The following is a 21,547-nucleotide window of genomic DNA, read 5'->3' as shown; positions in this document are numbered from 1 at the left end:
GTTCAAAGATTCCATACAATTCTTGCTAGATCTTTTATTTCCATATAAGGTAACGTACTTGAAGATCGACGAATGAGTACAAACATATCCTTCGATTCTTTCATTTTTCGTTCGAGTTTCCAAAATCTCTTACCTCGCAATTTATCGCCACTTTTACCATCTATAGAAAACGTAGAAGCCACCACTGAATCGACAAGGCGATCCATCATTCCCACGCAACAAAGGCACGAATCCCCTTTTAAGACTTCATCAATTTTCCAGACGCGAGTCAATGTACCTCGATTATTCAATCACTGTACAAATTAACGTCATTCATAAAACACCATCGAGACACGTTAACGACAGTCACGAATCCGTGTGAAAGTTCGTTGCCTACAGTGAAATCTCGATAAAAAGGGATCACAGTGATCAGTGATAAATTTCCAACTGATGAACACCGTGTAGATATCGAATGTTCGAACGTATAGGCACCGGTATAGACACGTCCACGGTCGTCAATTAGGTTTGTGCCGTGTCGTAGTTAACGTGTGGGCTGAAAATGATTCCTCGTAAAGTTTGTTTATGGGATTTGAGCGCTAGGCGTTTATCGTTTATTAATTGAAACCCGAGATGGGCCATGTACGACCAGGCTTGTTACAATGTCCATCTTTTCCATCTCGCGCAACAGCCTCGTTATTCTTAGATCGTAGCATAGCAATAAAAGGGACGTTGTCAATGTAAATATGTACGAGCACTTTCGTCGATAAGATCCGTACGATCCGAGAAAAGCTAGCGAGTAAGTTGTTTATCAGCGAACATGAAAATGCGGATATTACACGTAATCAAATTATAATCGCGTATATCGTTTTGAATTTTTATTGGATGTTTTATTCAACTAAATTTTCAAGCAAAATTTGGCTTTATCTTTGTAATTTTTTCGTAAGTTATTCTCAGAAACTTTTAAAAACTTTCTTCTTATTTTTAATTAAACGTTCAGAGTTTAAAATTTCGTAGTTTCATTTAGTATTTGTATGATGTAGGTATCTTGTAATAGCTTAATTCTGAAATATTTACGCGTATACACCTTTTTTAATTAATTTAAAATTTGTTGCAGGTTGAAATTAAATTTAATTCCATTACAGTGCAACTCTATTTATTCGGATCGCTATTGGGACGAGAAATTTTTATTATGAGTGTCTAACTCTCGCTGACTGAATCTACTTGTCTAAACCAAATACAATGTTTCTATTGCTCCAGATAAATGGAGTTCTACCGTCATTTATAATTACTGCATTCCCCGTATTTAGCGCTGCAACGTGATACATTTTTTATTTCAACTTAGCAACGTGTCAATCAGTTTTATTATCTTTTACTATAAATTAACATTAATCCCAAGCAGGATAATCGTAGGTGTTTAAAGAATCCAGTGCGAAATTTGTTACGCGACGAATCGCCAGTTTCCTGGGAAAACCAGTTCTTTAACCCGCATATATGTAAATGCATCGAAGAACGTGCGACGATAAAATTCTACCGTGCTTGATAATCTTTCAAAGGCAACGTGGAAACCACGCTGTAACTTTCTAGACGGCAATTTATAATCAAGTGCCAGGATACCGAGTGTATTCTTACGAGAATATTTACATAGCCGGCTGCACGAGCGATCGATTCTGAGATCCTCGCGTTATTTCGTGCGAAAGGTTTCAAAAATGACTGGCTTCGTCTTGATACGGTGTAATTAAAAAAGTAGTTTGATGAACAAGGTAATGAAAAGAATTCCCGGAAAGTTGACAACCAGAAATTTCACGTAATAATCACAGAGGATGCTCATGATACGAGAGTAGTAAATTCCGCGGGAGATTGCAGTCAATGAGATGTTTCATTTTCCTGCCACTATGTTACTTACAACATATGAATATTTTTAATAGCAGTCAATGTTTATGTAACACGATATCTGCACAATATTGTGATTTAATAATAAACATAAACAGAAGCCTATAATTCCTATGTATCTTCCAAATATGGTATAAATTAGTATTTATACCTGCGTGCCTCTCTGTTTTTTTCCTGTTTTGTAACATTGAATAAATCATTCTGAAACTAACTAAATTCATAGAGATACCTACATAAATTTGTACAGTGAAACACATATCTCTTACGTCGGACAAGTTTCGCATATTTATCTAAATGTATCTATTCTCAACGCAGATATCTATAAAGCAATAATTCACAAACAAAACGCCAACATAAAAACAACACAAAGTGGCAAATAAAATTTGTATTCGAACCCTTAACCCCTTTCACCTGAAGCCTATAAAAGATTCAGACATAAAACAAGGGCTCTAAGCCCCTAAGACAGCTTTGGAACAATCTAAAATTAACCTGAAGGAGAATTATACCCTCCAAAGAATTATATTCCAAAGAATATTTCCTAAATATTTTCAACGAACCATCATGTGGCGACAAGATTCGATGGAGACATTCTCGATATCTCTGAAAGAACGACGCTTCAATCTGCGGACAAAAGGGTTGAACGAAAGGAACGAAGGAGAATAGAAACGAGGAAGCCACGTGAATATCGAAATACTGGAGCAAACGAGGTACAAAAATACCGGCTGGCAAAACGATCACGTCCAACACTGGGTTATCACTCTTCTCTGTATACGGGTATCCGCAAACCCATGAAAGGAGGAACCAAGTTTTACGATCCTGAATCGTACGAAAGCGAAACGGGGAACACGAATGGGATGAGTGAAAGAGGAAGCGGGACAAGGAATGGAGAGGGCCCGAGGTTTACGATGTTGAATCCTGTCTACGATCACTGATAGAGTCGTGTCTGTCAGTTTGCATGTTCGTGCCACGACGTTGACCGATGCCTTCTTCTCCACTACTCCACTGACGTCATCGACAACCTATACTGGGTGGTCCAAACGCACACCGAACCATGGAACTACGAAATTATATTTTGACAGTGACACATTTCGTAGTTTCTCGTATTCAGGTAGCACGTTCGGAAAGAAAGCTACCTTTGATTCTAATAGTAGAACGGAATGTTTGTTATTTGAATTTTTGGATCTTATTATTTATCGATTCGTAATAAGAAAACGGATTGTCATAAGGAAGTTTTTATCGTTAATTTCATTTTTATGCGAGATAAATAATAGTTTTGGGTACAGGTTTTCGGAAATAAGGAAACGTGATGGTTAATTTCATTCTTATATGACTTTTCTTATATCAAATATTTAGTATCATTTAATAATTCTTTTGGGGAAACATGTTATAGAAATGAAAGGATTTAGGATGAACTCTAGGATCTACTCTAACTTCATACTTCTGTCTTTTATAATTATAGCTACTGTTACGTTCTCAAAGTATTACGATTATATTGGATCGATTTCTTATTGTATTATATTTCGAAAAAAGGGAACTGGAATTTTTAAACCAGACTTCTTCGTGTATTCTTGTTTTCGAAGCTAATAGATAGAATTTTATGCTGGCTGATTCCGAATATTCTAGGGATAGGGATGAATAAAATTGTCGTGACAAGAAACTGAAACGACGATTTTATGTTTCTTCGTGAACAGATTGGTAGAATGAAATATAATTTCGAGTGAGAAAATTATCATCTTGAATAATTCATATATGACTTCGACGCCGTGAAGATCATCTTCACCAGTAAATTGTCTAATTGCAGATAATTGCTCTGATAGCAATAAAAGATGCCAGTTCCAACATCTAACTAGCAATTATGGTTCAATAAATTCGTCGACAATAAAAGTCGACCCACCATTAATATATGTGATTTAGTATTTTTTATTATCCGATTCGTGTTCAAGTTTCCTTGCAAAAAGCGCCAATTGTGTATATAACAACTTCAATAAGATGGGAAAATTTGCTACCATAAAATTGACATTATTAGACAATTATCTCAGGATATACATACATATTAAGCATTATTTTCTATTATTACAATAACAATTAAAGTGCTATATATTATAATAACTTCGTTTTTTTATGCACTGGTTTCTAATCACTTACTTCAGCCAATTTTTTAATATATTTACTCACTTCGACATTGAAAATCTATATTTATAGATTTGTCAATTTACACCTTCACATATTATTAATATACTCGTGTAATTGTTTCCTGCGTTATATTAAATTATTTATTGCAGATAATAGAAACATAAGTATATTTATATATATATATCGATATGTTGTTGTGAAACGTTCCTTCGATTGAATCGTCCGTTTTACTTTCTCGTTATAAACTATTTATGATCTCGTTAAAATACTTTTAAATGATAAAACGTTTTATATTTACATTTAGACTCGACTAACCGTTCATTATATACTTCCATATATTTTTAATTTTATGTTAATAACCCAATCACCCCATCTGGTTCTAACATAAATTTAAATTAACAATCTACCATGAAGAAGCAGAAGAAACACGAATAAATTGAAAGCAGCGAATAAATTACCGTCAGAAGAGTACCAAACTAAACGAACACAAATCAACTCGAACAATCAAGTTCAACTCTACATGCTGAGACATGAACGACCGAAACAACTCTCGATATCATTCCAGAAGCGCTACTCCGCCATTCAGTGGTTTAACTCAAATCGAGTAAATGGTTATAGAGTTTGAAATCGACGCTTTGCAATGCGCTTCGGCATAAAATTCGCCAGTAGTCGTAAAACCACTGCTGTGGATATTCTCGTGAAACGCGAATCGCGAGCATAATGTGGAAGCTAGGTGTCGTGAAACGAGACCAAGATATAGCATTGTGCGGAAATAAAATAATCTCGGAAGCGTATTTTACATCTTTCACCTCGCACGAACGCTTGTGGCGCTTTCATAGAGCCGTAAAGCATAAAACAAGAACAGGGCGCGTTGACTTTTACGAGTGGCTCATGTTTGTTCGAGGAATTATCGAGTAGAGAGCAGCTTTAATTGCTGATCCGTTTGCCGCCGCCACTTTCAATGCTCTCTTTCACCCGCTCGTTTCGCGGTCGCCATAGGCGTTCAGAATAATTCAATTACCACCAAGGTTGCACGCCAAACACCTTGATGGAAATTGAATTTGATTATGGAAAAACACCCCAAGTTGAACCTTTGCAGTTAAAGAGTTACTGTCTTTTTATTTCATTGAAATATATAGATTTTTAACATTGGGGTAGGAGTAGGTTTGGATTAGATGTGGATTGTAAATGTTCAAAGATTAGAACGTGAACTATTTGTACTTAAGATTCTACAGACAGATTGGATGAACAATTAACATCTTGTTTCATTTTGTCTTCCAAGTGTTTGATGCTCGTTATTAGTTGCGCGATACACAAATGAAAGAAATTACGTATATGTATTAGCATTATAGTAGCTTCTACAGAAATGCTTTTATTCATTAAAAGAACAGCTTATTTAACTAATGTCGATATTCTCGATAATTCGTTTATCTTAATCGTTCTTACACATGTTGACTCAAATAACTCTATCAAAAGATTGTTCGAATCATTTTCTCGTTTTTGATATTTTCTCTTATTGGATACAAAGCACGTGATATTTTCTCATTGTTTCGTTATTACATCAAAGACCAACGCTGTTTCACAATATACGACAAGTTTAATTATTCCGTACCAAATACAAGACTGTACGTTAACATGTGGAAACTTAGGCGACTCAAATAACTCTGTCTTGTTATATGTTCCAAATTTCCATTCACAAGTTCCCATATCTCGTACCAAGACACGAGGGACTAACGAACGTCCTCCCGAGCAAGTTCCTTTCAGAAAGCGCAACGTCGCGTCGCGTCTCGTTCAACAAGCTGCGCACAAGCTCCGAAGGTCTGTACACGGGAATCGCGAGATCGATGAATAATAACGGAGGGGAACGAATTCACGTTGGCGAAGCGACGAACAAGTGCACGGCTGTTGGCAAGGATATGGAGGAAAAATGGTTGGCTCGAGTTTACGACGGATCGCCTTCGCCGTGCTGGCGTTTGTCCCGATCGAAGGTGATTTTATAAAGGAGACCGCCGTGACGGAAGATATTGTAGAACAAGTTCCCTGTGCCGGCTGGGTGGCCCGTCGTGCATACACGGCCGACCAGGACGGTTTCGCTCCCATTGACTCATACGTTATGCAACCTCTATCGCGCTGAAAAACCCGCCTTATTGAGTAAAAGCTCCGCGCAACAAACGGCCCATCGAACGGACAGAAGGAACGCGAAGAAATTGCGTACAATACGAAATTGCGTAGTTCAGCGCGTTTGTTGAGATTTTTTCTTTTTTTCTTTCGTTTTAAGAATTTATCAAGCGCTAGCGTTGCTGAGTTTTCCGTAATAGCTGTTTCGAGGTATTTGAATAACTTGCACTCGTCAGGATTGTTGGATTTAACTGGAACGTAATAATTGACTGACTTCGAGCAGTGATAGAATAAGGAGTTTATTCGAGTGCAAGTGATTACCGCGTCAGGCTCGTGTACGTAATTTTTAATACTTTATAGTTTGAAATGAAGTTATGAAATCTATCGGGGCTGGAAAGTGTTGCTCGTTGAAAGCTTGACTCTTGCGAATGTCTTCTGACGAAGATTTATTTACCTAGTTACGGCTTGCGTGTGTTGAAACGTTCTGAGAATTTGGTGACTCAGACGTGGTTTTGATCCACAGTGTTTTACTTTAAGCATTAAATTATCGAAACAACGATATTTTGTAAACAATTATCGCAAATTCCATGTTGCATGTTAACTTTCTGAAACAGATTTTTTATCATAATATTCTACGATGATTGTAATAAAAGATGTGATTATTCTTTCGTAGTTGCTCGACTGGTATAGCGCACGATTATACCCTGGTCTCTGTAAGTATGTAAAGTAATCCTTCAATAATATAAAATTCTTTCGTAGCAATACACTTAATCAAACTTAAATATACATAGCTTACAGCGTAAATAAAATTATTCGAATCTAATTTATCAAGCAACGATAAGAATTTTATCCAATGAACATACATATATCATCCATCTTCCTAAGGAAGATTAATCAGTTCGAACGAAAGCAACAAGATATCGCGATGCAGATTACCGGTTTCAACAGGTTGCTTCTTCGAAGGAAGGAATTTCTAAAAAGAATGATATTTCGATGAGACCGTATTTTGCTCCCTCGTTAATTTATGCAAATATGCACGTACCTACTGCCGATGTTTTCCACATCGTAACAAGATCTAGCCGCCACAGAACGTTCAACGCACACTACCTACAGCAGTGCCATTCAGTCGTTGTCTATCGTACGGACAGCGTGTTAGCTTTGCCCGGGCGTAAACAAATCGGCGGGCAACGATGCGTGTATTACGTACGTATGTACGTAGTAACAATCGGTCGTCTTAAAAAGGAGAATTATGCCTCGAAGAAGAATTACGTAACAGAAACCGTGGAGACACGATTTTTACATCTTTCTGCACATTTAAAGTCGGATCTTTGCGATTCACTTACACGATAATATTTCTTTATAATAATTAGTTTCTCAACCGAACAGTAAACGCTGAATAACACACACGCTCTTATGGTTTACGAGCCGTGTAATATCGACTCCTACCTCAAGCGTCTCTACCCTGCTGCGCTTTAATGCATGTGACATCGCTAGTCCGCGATTACTTTGCTCTCAGCTCTGCCCTGAAGGTCTGCTGAACGGCACTAACCTGCGGTCTAAGCCCCGTCAGATCACGGCAGATCATAATGTTAATTGCAAAAAGTAGCGTAAAATGAGAACAGGTAGGCTCGTTTCAACTGCAACTTCTTCCGAGCACTCGTTCTCCAAGAAGGAAAGATTCTCTTTTAGATGATCTTCAAGCCTCGATATTATATTTTATTTCGAATAAAATAGAAATAAATTACGAACGATGATACATAGACAGGTCGTGGTAGTTCTCACACGTTACAAGAAATATGAAGAATATTAGTTACGATCAAGTATATAGATATATGAACAATGGAGACCGAGAAGTAAACGTTAGACGTTATTCCGAGATATAATATATCATTCGCAAAAGCTTTCTATTATAACATATTTTCATGTTGATTACTCATGCAGGCGATTACTGCAGCTTATGATTTCGATGGTTGATGTAATCAAATCTAAGGTATGATTCTATGTTCTTCAATTAGTCGATCGTTTGTCTAATAATGATACGTTAATTTTTCATCTGAAGACGTATTTTCTACCTTGAGAAATTTCTTATGGTTATTTATTTATTGCCAAAATTCTGCATTTCCATCGAATTGTTTAATGTTATCGTAAATAACATTAAGATATAACTACATCTGTTACACATGTGTGGTACGTGATAATAAGCCTTTTATCATTTAATAACAATCGATCAAAACACAATTGTAACAACAAAATATATGAGTCACAGGCTAATTCGTCCAACATAGGAATCTAAATAAGTATATACATTCACCTTGAAGCAAGCTGCTCAAAAACATTAAATATTAAAAACACTGTTATCTACATTTAAAAAAAACTCATTTGTACCGCTACACAAAAGAGAATTAAATCAAGAAGAGATTAGATAAAGATATAATGAAACGCTACTTCACTTAATACTCTATACAATATTTATTACACGCAATATGAATACACGCTGCGAAACTTTTACCGAGTAGGGAAGATAATTCTCAAAATTTGCTGCGTAGACCAAAATATTACGCTCTTATAATATTCAAACTTAATCCAAAGACGTCTGACGTCTGAAAGTACAACCACGAAATACGCAAAATAATAATAGCCGCTAATAGCCGCATAAAAAAGCAAAAGAAGCACAGAAAGGTAACCATCGTTCCACTGTAACTTCCGATACAAAATAGCGAGCGTCCGTGTAACTTGATAGAAGGAAAAGGAGCACTGGCGAGGCAAAATGGTTCGCAGAGTATCACGGGATCGTCGTGCATAAACGAGCGAGTGGCAAAAACCACGATCGGTCACGGTCAATAGCTCGCGTTGTAGCCGTTGGCATTCGATCAGCAAGAGATAACCGTAGCCTAAGGACTATAAAGAAGGATGCGTCCGTGGCGATTATCGGTGTTTCGCGCGGAGCACGCGAGCGGATCGGATCCGCTGGCCGGTCGATTCGGACCGGGACGGCATAATTCTCGCGCAATTAAGTCATTTGAATCGCGCGCACGAACCCGCCGCTCCTCTTCGATTCCTGCTGCTCGACCAGTCGCCATTGATTCATGGCCCTGTCACTGGTCCCATTGTGCTGGCATCCGATCTGCTCGCGCCTGTCCTTTTTCTGGCGTCTGCGAAAAAACCGCGAGCGGAACAAGAACAAGGAAGCGTACGGCCACGATGGAAAGAAGCCAGCGAAAGGGAGTTCACAGCGGGGCGCAGGAACCGGCAGCAGGACGCCACACTGTTTTAATTTGTCAACCGACGGTTCTGCACTTTTTACTGTGAACGGGCCACAGATATCCCACCGATAAAGACGTTCGGCTCGCGCCCTGCCGCCAACGCGCTAAGGATTCTCTATTAATCATCTTGATCGCGGACATTGCAGCCAGAAGAAAAGAGATTGCTAGCGAATTACTCAGGGTTTGATGATCATTGGATTCTCACGTACCTATAGGTGTTTCTTCTTTTGTATTTATTTGGTAACGTGAGCAAATTGATAGTTTATTGATTTTAATGCGCTTGAAGTGGCTACGAGAATATTCGAAGATTTGGCACAGAAAACTTTGACGTGTATATCGCGTGTGTTACGTGAAACGTTTTGCGAATTTTCTGACGTTCTGAAAATGTACATAGAGATTGCGAGATATTTATTGCATGTATGGTTGTCCGAAATGTTTCTTTCGTTTCATAAATAAATAATAGACGCACAATGTTTTTTGTTTTACATTAGTTTATTGAATTATACACGAACATAATAATAGAAACAGAACGAAATGGAGCACACCTATTTCAATAAAATAATATAAAACAGAAATTGTTGTTCATCTATTGTCACCTTATGAAACGAAAGAAACTTTTCGGACAATCTAATATATATTTTGCTATAATATATATTATAATATATATTTAATATATATTTTGACAAAGTATTGTCACCAAGTATAATCATTAGCTATGTTAGTAGTAATATTTAAAAATATTCTAAAAGAGAAGTATTTTGAAAATTAAATTTTAATTAGATCTCTCTGTCTGGGTAGATTTTGAGTATGTGGATTGCAAAGTATGCAGGAAGAAAGAAATGTAGTATTCCCTGTTAAGATATCCTTAACAAGATAAGGGTAACTTATTCGTTCGCATCATTAGAAATAAGTTGCAAATTGTTAGTAGTAATTTTGTACGAAATGAATTACGAAGATGGCTATTAACAGCAATCCATGTATGTAGATATAATCAACTTTCGACGGAAATAGCTAGCGTGATTTGAAATAAATTACGTGGAAAGTGACTTTACTTATAGGAAATTAATTTAACTTCCCTCTAATCTCAAATTAGATCCAACGGTGTAATAAGAATGTTTCATTGCTTAAGAAGTATTTCTAAAATTATCAGTAGATTGCATCTTTTTGAAGTATTTAAAATAAATTATTAATAAAACACGGTGTAATAATTTTTTACCAATTTTTTTAATTACGCCGGTACCATTGAATAATAAGTATAATAAACAAACAAAAATAAAATAAATGATATGGATTAAATTTGAATATATATTCAAAAAGCAAAAGACTTATTGTCTATAAAACGCGATAAATATCTCATTATCGGTGCACGTTCTACGATATTAAAAGAAAGTGTCGCCACGTAGTGATCGGATTTTCGGTAAACCTGTCCGTTCCCAAACGCGTTTATCTGATTCGATCTACAGGTGTACAAGAGGCGACAGCATTCTGTGTTTCACTCGCGCTATCTGTGTCATCTAGAGTGTACAGGGTGACCCAAGAACAACCTCGAAGAATTATTAGATAGAGAAATCAGCGGACCGCGGTCGAGCCTACGCACTCTCTGTGACAATAAAAGTGGACACACCTCGATGGACACGTGTCCAGAGGCGCTGCAGATAGGAATTTCAAAGACACATTCTCCACTGTAGCCACTTGCGGACAATGATTGCTAATCAGCTATAAGAAGCGCAGGATCAATACGTACGAGCAAAAAAGTTAGGTAAATATGATACTGAAACAATTACGAACACGTTCTACTAGGCAAATTGACAAATTTCACTCGTGTATTTTCGATAGTTGCAAAACCAACAATATCGACAGCGTATCGATGGCACAAATGTTTGAAGTACCATTACGAACAACGAAATTTTCCTTAATTTCAACAATGTCTATATTCAACGTATTCTCATAAAATATGAAAATCACAGAAATTGTTAATTCAATAATTAATCACCCGTTTCACAGTTCCATTCATGTCAGTGAAAACAAAGACGTCTCGATGTCGCGAAATGTGTCTCGTAAAAAGCGCGTGATGCCGACGGTTAGATACGTCTTTGCGTGACTTAGGAAAACGGCCTGGACGAATTTGCATGTTGGCCTACATTGGAAAGGGCCTGAAGGAACGCAGTTTCAACTTTGTACAACATTCACCAGGTGGATGTTTATTTGCTACTAAGCGACGAGGAACTCGATAGAAGTAACTTCGAACCAGGTGTTGGCAACTGTACCATTCAGCCGTGTTCTATGCCTCGATTTCATTAACGCGCAAATTACCCGTGAAGAAAGAGCTGCTTAGCCTCTTTCCAGCCTCGCTTTGATATGTTGATGAAACATATAGGTACTGGAAATTCTTACGTGTAATTTTCAGTGAAACAGTTGGAATAATATAGGAAAATGATTTGTCTACTGTGGTTTGATAAAGTATGACGATGAACGATGTTTGAAATTGAACGATGTGGGAAATTTAATAGATTAAAACGATTAATATTTTTCACTGCTCCCAATTTATACAGCGAAAACGAGAAAGTAAAGAAGTGTCAAAATGGAAAGCTGTTATACCTCGTGCACAATTACGATTGATGGAAAATCGCTTTCTTCTTCTTATGTGTAGTTCAATTAAAAATAAAAAACGTGTGGTTCATAAACTAAATAGGAATATATATAATATTTTTCGATTCAATGATATCTGAAATGATACTGTGTCGTTAAGACGAAACATACTTACGTGGTTTGTTTAGCGGAGGAAAAAATTCCTATTACTATGAAAAGGCGAACTGAAGTTCGCAATTTAATTAGTTAACATTAGAAAATTATAGGATCGTCCACTTATTATAAAAACATAAATAGAATGTAATTCTCACTTTCTAATATATACAAATGAAACTCTCATCTATTGTACATAATAAATCACAATCAATTAAACGTTACAATTAAAAAGACGAATAATATTTATATATATGTAAGAAACCTTTCTTTCTTTTTTAACAGAAAAAAATTAATCTGTTAATTCTCGAATCACTCATAAGCAACATCTTCATTCTGCAGCCAACAAAAGACATTCTCACGGATACTACCTCGCTAATATGCTCTACAAACCAGACTCGTTCTTCCATAAAAGGAAGTTGCAGTCTACAAAACGACCGCTCGTTTCACCTTCGTCACGAACGATTCCACCAAGAGTTTTGACGCCGCGCCGTAGAGGCGAAACGGTTTAATAATATATATAATTCAAATGAACGATACCTATGCATACATTCGAAAGCGATTCGCAAGTCTCGGGACAGCAGGGAGAAAAACTTAAATTGGTAATTACACGGTGTGGCATTCCGCGATTTCGAGTCGTCACGAAGAGAGAACGAAGAGGAAAGAGGAAGGGAGCAAGATATAGATAGGGGGAAGGAGAAGCGACTTAATTTATTCTGGCCAATAATCGTCAGGGAAGCTGACGGCCGACCAAAATGGATTTCAGACCAGGTAGACCGACCAATGGAATGTGACACCTGGCTGCCGCGGCTCAAGTCCTTTTTCTGCCGTGTGCTGCCGTCTGGAATCACGAAACCGGACCACTTCCGTTTTTACGCGTCGGCCGCGCGCCAAATACGCGACGCGGACGCCTACCGCGGGACTCTCCAGACTCGTCGTTTTTTCACCTCCAGGGTCTCTTTAACAAACTGAAATCGTCTACATCACCGACTCAATCCAGGGTGGAATCCTTGGACCGCCAGTTGGACGCGACGCAATGGTGAGAGACGAGTCGCCGACCGGTTCCGCCGATTCCAGTCATTTATCGCGGGACCAAATTTAATTATGGGACGTATAACGTGATTCGGGTATTAATTGTCTTGGTCGATCGGCCTGAGATCAAAATCAGATCAGAGATTGCTCGATTTTTGTTAACCCATACGGGTTTCTGCGAATTGATCGTTTGATGGGAATGGTTGGAAATTCGATTTAACGTTTAATTTTCCTCTGACGACTCTATGAACGATGCAGATTTATTTGCATATTGCTGTATGACAACGTTCGAACTGTAGGTTAATCGCTATGAGAATTAGTTTTGTAGAAGGCAGTTGATCGAGCTTTGATCGAGACGGTTAATTATTATTTTCTTGGTTCGCGAGGAAGTCTTCGAAAAGGAATTCAACGATTTCTTATTCGCAAGTTGCCTTTCCTCTGTAATCATAAAACTGTTAAAAATAGAAGACAATTTCTATAATATATTCTAGATATTCTCGCGCAAGATCTTTGTATAAAATTCATTGATACACAAATCCATGCTACACGGGGTACAATTTTACAATACCCTCGTTCGATGCAACGTTTCATCCAATCGCAACAGAAGAAAGAAAAAGAAAAAGAAAAAAAAAAACGAGAGCTAATTTTATAAAACCCATCATTCACATTTTAATTACTTTTACGTAACCGTGTTCTTCCTCCTTTAAACCATTTCCTGCAATCCAATAACAATCACGAGCCACAAAACTCGTCAAATACAATGCGATGAAGAACGAAACTGGGGATTCAGGCGGCAATCTCTTTCGCGCATTCCATACTCCACAAAGCCAGGAGCAACAGGAACAATCATACGATCGACGTGAAAAATTTCCCTTTAACGGTAGCCTCTCGTTCCATGGGGCCGTCCGGCGTGATTGCACCAGGAGTACCGTCGGTCAGTCAATCATCCCTCGCCTCCCTTTCTTCCTCAAACGAGGATTTACGGTCTCGATCGTTTCTATTACCACGCTCGCGATCCCTCTTTGCTTCTCGTTTTATCAACGCATGAAAAACCGAACCGGGGATTTTCTTCCGGCCTGCGAGCGTTCCCATAAAGTCCAACTAAGGCGCGCAGTGCAATATGCATGCTGTGCTCTGTCGTTGACTTACGTTTCTTCTCGTTAAAAGGCCTCGTAGATCGATCGATCCCGGCATATGTACTCAAGCCTTGCTTCGTTGCTATTCCTATTCCTGTTCCTTCTCTGTCTCTCGCAATTTTACAATCAACTCTCTGCACTGCGTTTCGTCGCCCCAGCTTTAGATTCTTCTAACTTTATTTTTTAAACGAATGCGAGAGGATCTTCGGAACGTCGAAGTTTAATTATCGCGAATAATGAGCGCAAAGGAATTTTTATACACGTATAATCGGAAACAAATATTTTGATTTATTTTATATCGGTTTTCCCTTCAAACGGCTGACGATAGCCACACCAAGCAATCGGAAATAATAGAAACGGGCAATAAGTTCATAATTCGCTAGAAAAGATATTACGGTAGAACCTGTCATATCCGAGCTAATACAGAGACACAAATGTTCGATCAATGGAATTTTCTGATCATCTTTCAGAATGACCCTCTTTTCCAACGACCTTTCCTCTAGTATTAAATCTAAACGAAGATTAAGAAAATTGACAATTTATTTTCATATTTAATACTCGTTTGTCTGTCGAATTACGTAACATTAAAACAGAAACTTTCGATCTTCTCACACGTTCTTCCCCGCTAACATACTACTACAATATTAAACCGAGTTTTCTCAGTTTACAAACTAATGGAGGTAGGATAGTTAAGAACTATAACGACAATTTGTTTTCCCGTCTTTCTCTCGTGAACCCGGCACACATTTTCTCGCGCAACGATCCCTCATTTTGCTCCAATTGTTCCAACTCGTTGCGCCTTACTTCCACGCTGATCCCGACACTTTATAGGCGGTAATCTAATCCGACTGCCGATAAACATCTATCTCGATGAAAACGAAAGCGAAGTGGTCGTGGTACGCCTTGCGAATCGCCCATTAAAAATTCCATGGATCCAAGAGCTTGCACACGTTAATAAATAAACCTGCATTTATTGTTTCCGCGTCGGTGCGATCCCCTGCGGGACTTCCTTGTGAACGCTGAGGTGTCGGGTGAGAAAACCGGGACAGGATGTTAGAGTGGAAGGTGGTGATGCTGGTGGCGGGTTTAATTTACACGATTCTGTGGATAATGGTAGCCTGTCTTTACTCTTTCTAGCGTTACGTGATAGACTCGTATATTCTTTATGCGATATGCATGACTTGCTGATGTTAACAATATTTTCATAGTTATCGTAAATACACCGTTAAAAAGAAAATACAGAGAATCTTTTTTCCGAATCGCTCTCGCGATAATCGTTTTAAAGTTAATCTTTATCATAATATCAGAAATACGAATGGTTTCAATCTGTCAAACCTATTGAACTTCTTTGTTTCTGTTCTGTTCTGTTTCTGAAAGAAACAATTGGATTTCGCAATACGATTTCATGAAAATTGCTAGAGTTACAGGAAAATTATTTACGGCACACGTTTGTACATGGGATATTGTTGAAATAATAATTTAGTTTTGCGATAAATAACGTCAAAATTATCAGGGTTAAAGATATGACACAGAAATTCTAAATCACACATTCTAAATATCATAACAAATACTATTCTTTGGATATTTTATATTCTTTTGGATGCATTTTGGATGCATTTTTACATTATTAAATTTTTCATAAATATACAAACATATAATAGTAGTGATTAAATTAAAGATATTAATAGGCTGATATATTTGAATCATTTTAATTTGATTCGATCTCGAAATAAAGTTTAGGGAAATTTATTTCGCTTTATTTGAGGAATAAAGATAAACATAAAATGAATTTTTACGGATAACTGAACTTTTACCAAGAGAAAATAGCAGTAAGAGGGTAGAAGCTATTAACACAAACTTATGAAATACTTATGTAAACTCTATTCCACCGTACAACTTTAATATATATTATTATCCGTAAGCCTAGTAATTACTATAATGATCTCTTGTGCATTTACCACGTGAAATCTTTAAAGGAAGTAGTAGTACCTACTTATCAACATTCTTTAAATCTTACAATTAGTTATGAAAGAAAGGGAGAACGAAACAAGTAAAAGAGGCTTTAAAACGAATGTGACAAAAAATATTCGCGAGATAGCAAAGTAAAATTCTTTCTTTTGTCATAATATAATAATTTCGAAATGTTGTAATATCCGTTCCTTTCACTTTTCAAGAAGTACACGATCGAACTGAGACGCAAGAAGCGACATGAAAATTTGTTAACGTTCAAACAGATTGAGGGAACATCCGACATTTCTAAATTAATCGGTATATTAAAAGATTGTTTAAGTAAAATAGGAAATATCTTTAATGCTCCTCAAATGTCAAATTCGTGCTTTCAGAAAAGCGTTTTTCCAAAATTTAAATTCCCATAAAAGATCACGCAAATATTCTGTTTATCCATCAAAGTCACAGACGTAAAGTTTCATACTGTTGTCATGAATCTTCTTAACATTAAATATACGCGATTTACAATAAGTTTCTTGTACATTTAATAAGGTTGAGAATCAACGATAGAACGAAATTCAATATAGATATCAACGCGCCAAATTCGAACTTCAAAGAAACGTTCCGTATACATCAACAATATACTAACAATTTGATACTTCTTGATGTTATCGTCAATCGTATTTTAATTATCGTCAGTACGATTTTTCAACCTTCTTTCTGTTTCATTCTTCGACGAAAAATATCTATGAAATTTCCAAGTGGAAAATTATTTCGTACAGTGCGTTGTACACAAATCTTTTTCGAGCGAAACGAGTGAAGTTAAATTGTCGCAACGTCCGACACAGAGTGTCCTACATAAAACCCACCGTACAGTGTCTACGCCACGCTATGGCCAGTATAGCACGACTTTTCACTGGACACAAATTTTCAATCACCGTCGACACGTTTCCCGATTACCCCACGTTCCAACAAGCGTGTCGATATTTGACGCGCCCGCTGCTTCCCTTCTTCCTCTCTGTCCTTCGATTTTCCTGCGATCAAAACGACTGAGAATCGTTGGCTAAAATTAAAACAAGCGCACCATGAGAACGATATTTCAACGTGAGTCGACGCGGAACGATCGGCGATCCTTATTGTAGAAGGCGTGTTACAAGCCGGATAATTCGAAACAAGTGTTGCGTCTAATTTACTACTTTACACGTGGTGAATAAGTAACAGGGCGGACGCCGGTACTTTCTCTGAACGCGAATACGGCCAATCGAATTGGCGTTATGCATAATGCATTGGTCAACGGAACCGCGAAAATTTACGGACTATGCGGATACCGATGTCTCAATTATGCTCGGCTTCGGTTTAATCCGTACGGCTCGTTTGTAGACACTGGGGATTGAGATATTGATGCATGCGTCGAGAGAAAGGGGAAATGAATTAATGGTTCCTGTTGGAGTAATTCTAAATGCAAATGCGTTTTCCAGGGAAGAAAGATAGTTATTGTTGCAAGAACATTGAAGGGATCGTAGAATGTATCAGGTTGTAAGATATGAAATATCCATTTCAATGTTTCAGTTTCTTCGTGTAGATTGTATTTTGATATATCAATTGCCTGCGAGAGGATCTAATTATATAACAGAGTATAAAATTCAATGTCGATTTATATTTCTTTATTTGGTGTATACTTAGTTTGAAATATAATAGTAGTGGAAGATTTTCAGTACATTCTTTGTACAGCTGTACGATAAATATGAATAGAAATAGAAATATGAGCCATCTTCATGAGTTTGAATTTAGTTATTGGGAAGTTAATATTGTTTTTGAGGAAAACACTACTAACGAATCATCCAACGTTTGAAAAAGTAGTAGTAGTATATGAAAATTTACATTCATAAAAAGCGAAAGAGTATGTAGTATCTTGATCTAGGATTAACATTATTTGATAAATATTTATGGAGCAATTATTATCAAGAAATGTCAATATTAATTTCATATATCTGATGTATCTTTATTTTCCAATTCAAAGGAATTTATATTAGTAAATTGCTACCTTCAACGGGTTAATCAGTAAGTAATTTAATAAAATTGTAAAGTGTTCGTTGCAACTAGTAGCTTGAGATTATAATCAAATAACGATACAGAGTAAATATAACTTAAGAGATAGAAAATGTTTGGTAGGAGTACTGAGTACTTTTAACCATTCATAATGACAGTATTAAACATTTCCCAATAAAATTTTATGAAGCGTGGATATTTCATCTGGTATAACGTAGGGTGTAATCAGAAGAACTTTCGAGTCGAGTTCAAATATGCTTATTATTTTAAAAAATAAAGATCTTGCGATTAAGATCAAATAATGGCACAGGATAAATGCAGAATAAGAGCTAAAAAGTATTTAATACGAGCCTGTAATAGTAGCGTTAAACATTCTCTAATCAAATTATATGAAACGAAGATATTTCAATTAGCATATATGCTAAGTATAACTTGCGTAAGAAGCATGAAAATTACGTTTAAATATTTCTGTTATTTAAAAAATGTATACACAGTTTGAAGATTTACACACATATACATGTGTCTGCGATACCTATGAGAATACAATGATCTAATGCATTTTCTTTTAGTGTGTAATACAGGCTCTTTCACAAAAGAGTTATTTCTTATCGCATACATGAGATTCTATGGAAATTCACGAAAAATTAAATTTTCAAGTACTAAACTCAAACGAAACTTATTTACTACACGCATTAACTCTTCCAAATTTACACGAAACTAATTTATAGATGAATATCTTCTCAAAAAAAAAGAACTATCTCTGCATACCTTGAAATTATTTAAAGGTAGAATCATTTTGTAAAAGTTCAAATTTATCGAAATATTCACATCGTATCGCGAACGTTTAAATCGATCTACCAGCTGAAACCATAAACACGCAAAATCACCATGAAAGTTCCAATTACTCCACGAAGCAACGTGCATCTCTTAGAGCGCATTGAAGTCACCTTGCAACGGCGTGCACGCGATTGTTCCGCGAGTGCGCTCGAACAGCCGGATTTTCTCGATCTCGTAAGTTTCATCGTTCTGTACGCTGATATCGTAAAGTCACTAAGCCGTCGTGCGCTGGAAACCCGAACGATTTCTCGCTCGAGCGAGCAATATCGCTCATCATCGGCATACCATTGTCGATCGTCAGCGCCAAGAATCTACGAGCGCCAGGCGAGAAAGCAGGACCGAGAGACGCGATATGAAAATGCAGAAATCGTTCGTGCCCTTCCACGCGTGTCTGCTCCGTTGCAATGGATGTAATTTGAATTTTCTGATTCGATTCAACAGCCTCTCAAGCGTCTCGCTTCGCTCAACTCGATCATAAATATCTGTCCGCGGAACAGCGTCCAGCTACGAGACAAATTCTGAACGCGATTTCGTTTCAGTGACCGCGACGGAAAAATTGAATATAACATTTCTACCTAACGGTGTAACACTCTCGATGGATGATTAACCTTTGTTAACCCTTCCACGTAGCCGTCGATCTCGTCTCGTTCGATTTTATGCGCGTAGCATCCGCCGTTGAATAGATCGACTCAGTAGACGTTCGAGTTTGTTTCCTCGAGATCGGGCGAGAAATCGAAGTCGAATTTTTTAAACGACCCGATTAACATTATTTCAAGGCGTCGCATTTTGGAAAGTTGTAAAGGTTCTTATATTTTGAGGAATGTTCAAATCTCTTGCAATATACCACGTGTCTTCCACTTCTGTGTTCAAATGATTAATAAATACGTATACCACCAAGCATATGCAGCAGTTACATAAGTTGTTCGATTCGTTTAATTTACTGCTGCAACATGTCGTCAGTTCTGATCATTGTATTGTTCTATCCGAAAGCAAAATTTCAAATTGTTTATGAAAGCGACGAGAACATGAAAACAACGCACGCGGAATACGCTGAAAGGAATACGAGCTGCGAGACGAAGACAAAGGAGAAAAATACAAATTGTCATTTATGTGTACACCATCTGAACATATAAATAGGTTAATAAACCTTGTTACTAAAGTTCCCTGGTGTCTCTCAGTTTTACCAAACGGATGAAAAACGTAGAAAATTTTCACGACGTTTCCAACCACCGTCAAACAGCAATGGCCAAACTATTGCAAAAAAAACCCGAAACGCTACCTATCAAATAGAAGTCTACTTTCTTGGTAGCAACTTAGACCGCGCAGATAGGTGCAAGCGTAGCATCGGGAGTTAATAAGGGGAATAACATTAAAATTCATGCATCTACCGTGGCGAGCCGTATCTGCGTCGTCGGTTCTTGATTGTAATACCGCGAGGCTGGCCGATTAAAATCGCCGATACATAGGTGCTCTTGCGAGCGTAATAAAATACGGGCAAGGAAGGCGGAGGGAAGAAAAGAGCGCATGTGCTGCACGGAGAGATGGTCGTGCCGAGGCTGGACACAGGGGAGAACGCATTATGGACATCGGCCGCTCTAGCGGTCAGCTCTCCGTGGCCGAGCGTGGGCGTTCACGTATGATTGCTATGAGTTTATGCTCCTACACTTTGAACGCTGCGCCTCGTGCGTGATACGTTGCTGTTGCGTACTACGTATCCGAGAGAACGATTTTTCAGATTGGACGATGCCATTATTAGGATTTTGCCGCCGTTCAACGCTTCGAAGAAGCTGGTGAGAATAAAGTGTCTGGACGGTTGGTTTGGCTCGTTTAGGAGATGCTGTTTTCAAAATGGTTATTCTGCACGGTGTTAGGGGCTTTAGCGATGTTGAACAATGTCGCAGTTTCGTCTCGTAACATGGGTATAGTAAAGCGTTTAACGATGTATTTATATGTATTTATATGTTTATGCGCGTATGGCTATTCGCAGGAAGTTGATTATCTGACGGTCGAGGTACATGAAATTAGTTTCGTTCGTAAGCTGATTTGTAGGATGTTAGGACGATGGAAAGCAGATTTTAGTACCAATTAGACGCTACATTGTCTGATTTATGGATAAGTTTTCTACTTAGGGTTATTTAAAGGACGAGTTATTAGCAATTTTCTACGAGGAGCCGATTTATCGAAAAATTGAATTTCCATTACTCTACTGATAAACCGATATACATATAGTTCATCTCCTTTTTCTCCGTTTTGTATTCAATACTGTACAGTAGTTTAGATAATTAGAGAAATACTATAAAGAATTATATTAAATAATTAGAAGGAACAAGGGAACTGTTTTCTGGGAAATTTTATAGAGAAATGAATGTAGAAGCAATAGAATAGCTAAGTAATGATATTGAAACAAAAATGAAGCAAGTA

At 37.4% G+C, this 21,547-nt stretch overlaps 1 protein-coding gene and 1 long non-coding RNA gene across 2 annotated transcripts in view; one reads left to right on the top strand and one right to left on the bottom strand.

Moving 5' to 3' along the window:
* Positions 1 to 21,547, bottom strand: part of LOC100652120 (protein cortex) — a 249,914-nt gene that overhangs the window by 115,260 nt on the left and 113,107 nt on the right. The gene's annotated exons all lie outside the window — the stretch shown is intronic.
* The window catches only part of LOC125385363, a 40,009-nt gene that overhangs the window by 12,439 nt on the left and 6,023 nt on the right, over positions 1 to 21,547 (top strand). The window lies entirely within an intron of this gene.

Source organism: Bombus terrestris, chromosome 7 (genome assembly GCF_910591885.1).
Source record: "Bombus terrestris chromosome 7, iyBomTerr1.2, whole genome shotgun sequence".
Taxonomy (NCBI): domain Eukaryota; kingdom Metazoa; phylum Arthropoda; class Insecta; order Hymenoptera; family Apidae; genus Bombus; species Bombus terrestris.
Note: the sequence above shows the minus strand (reverse complement) of the source record. Positions and strands in the feature narration are given on the sequence as shown.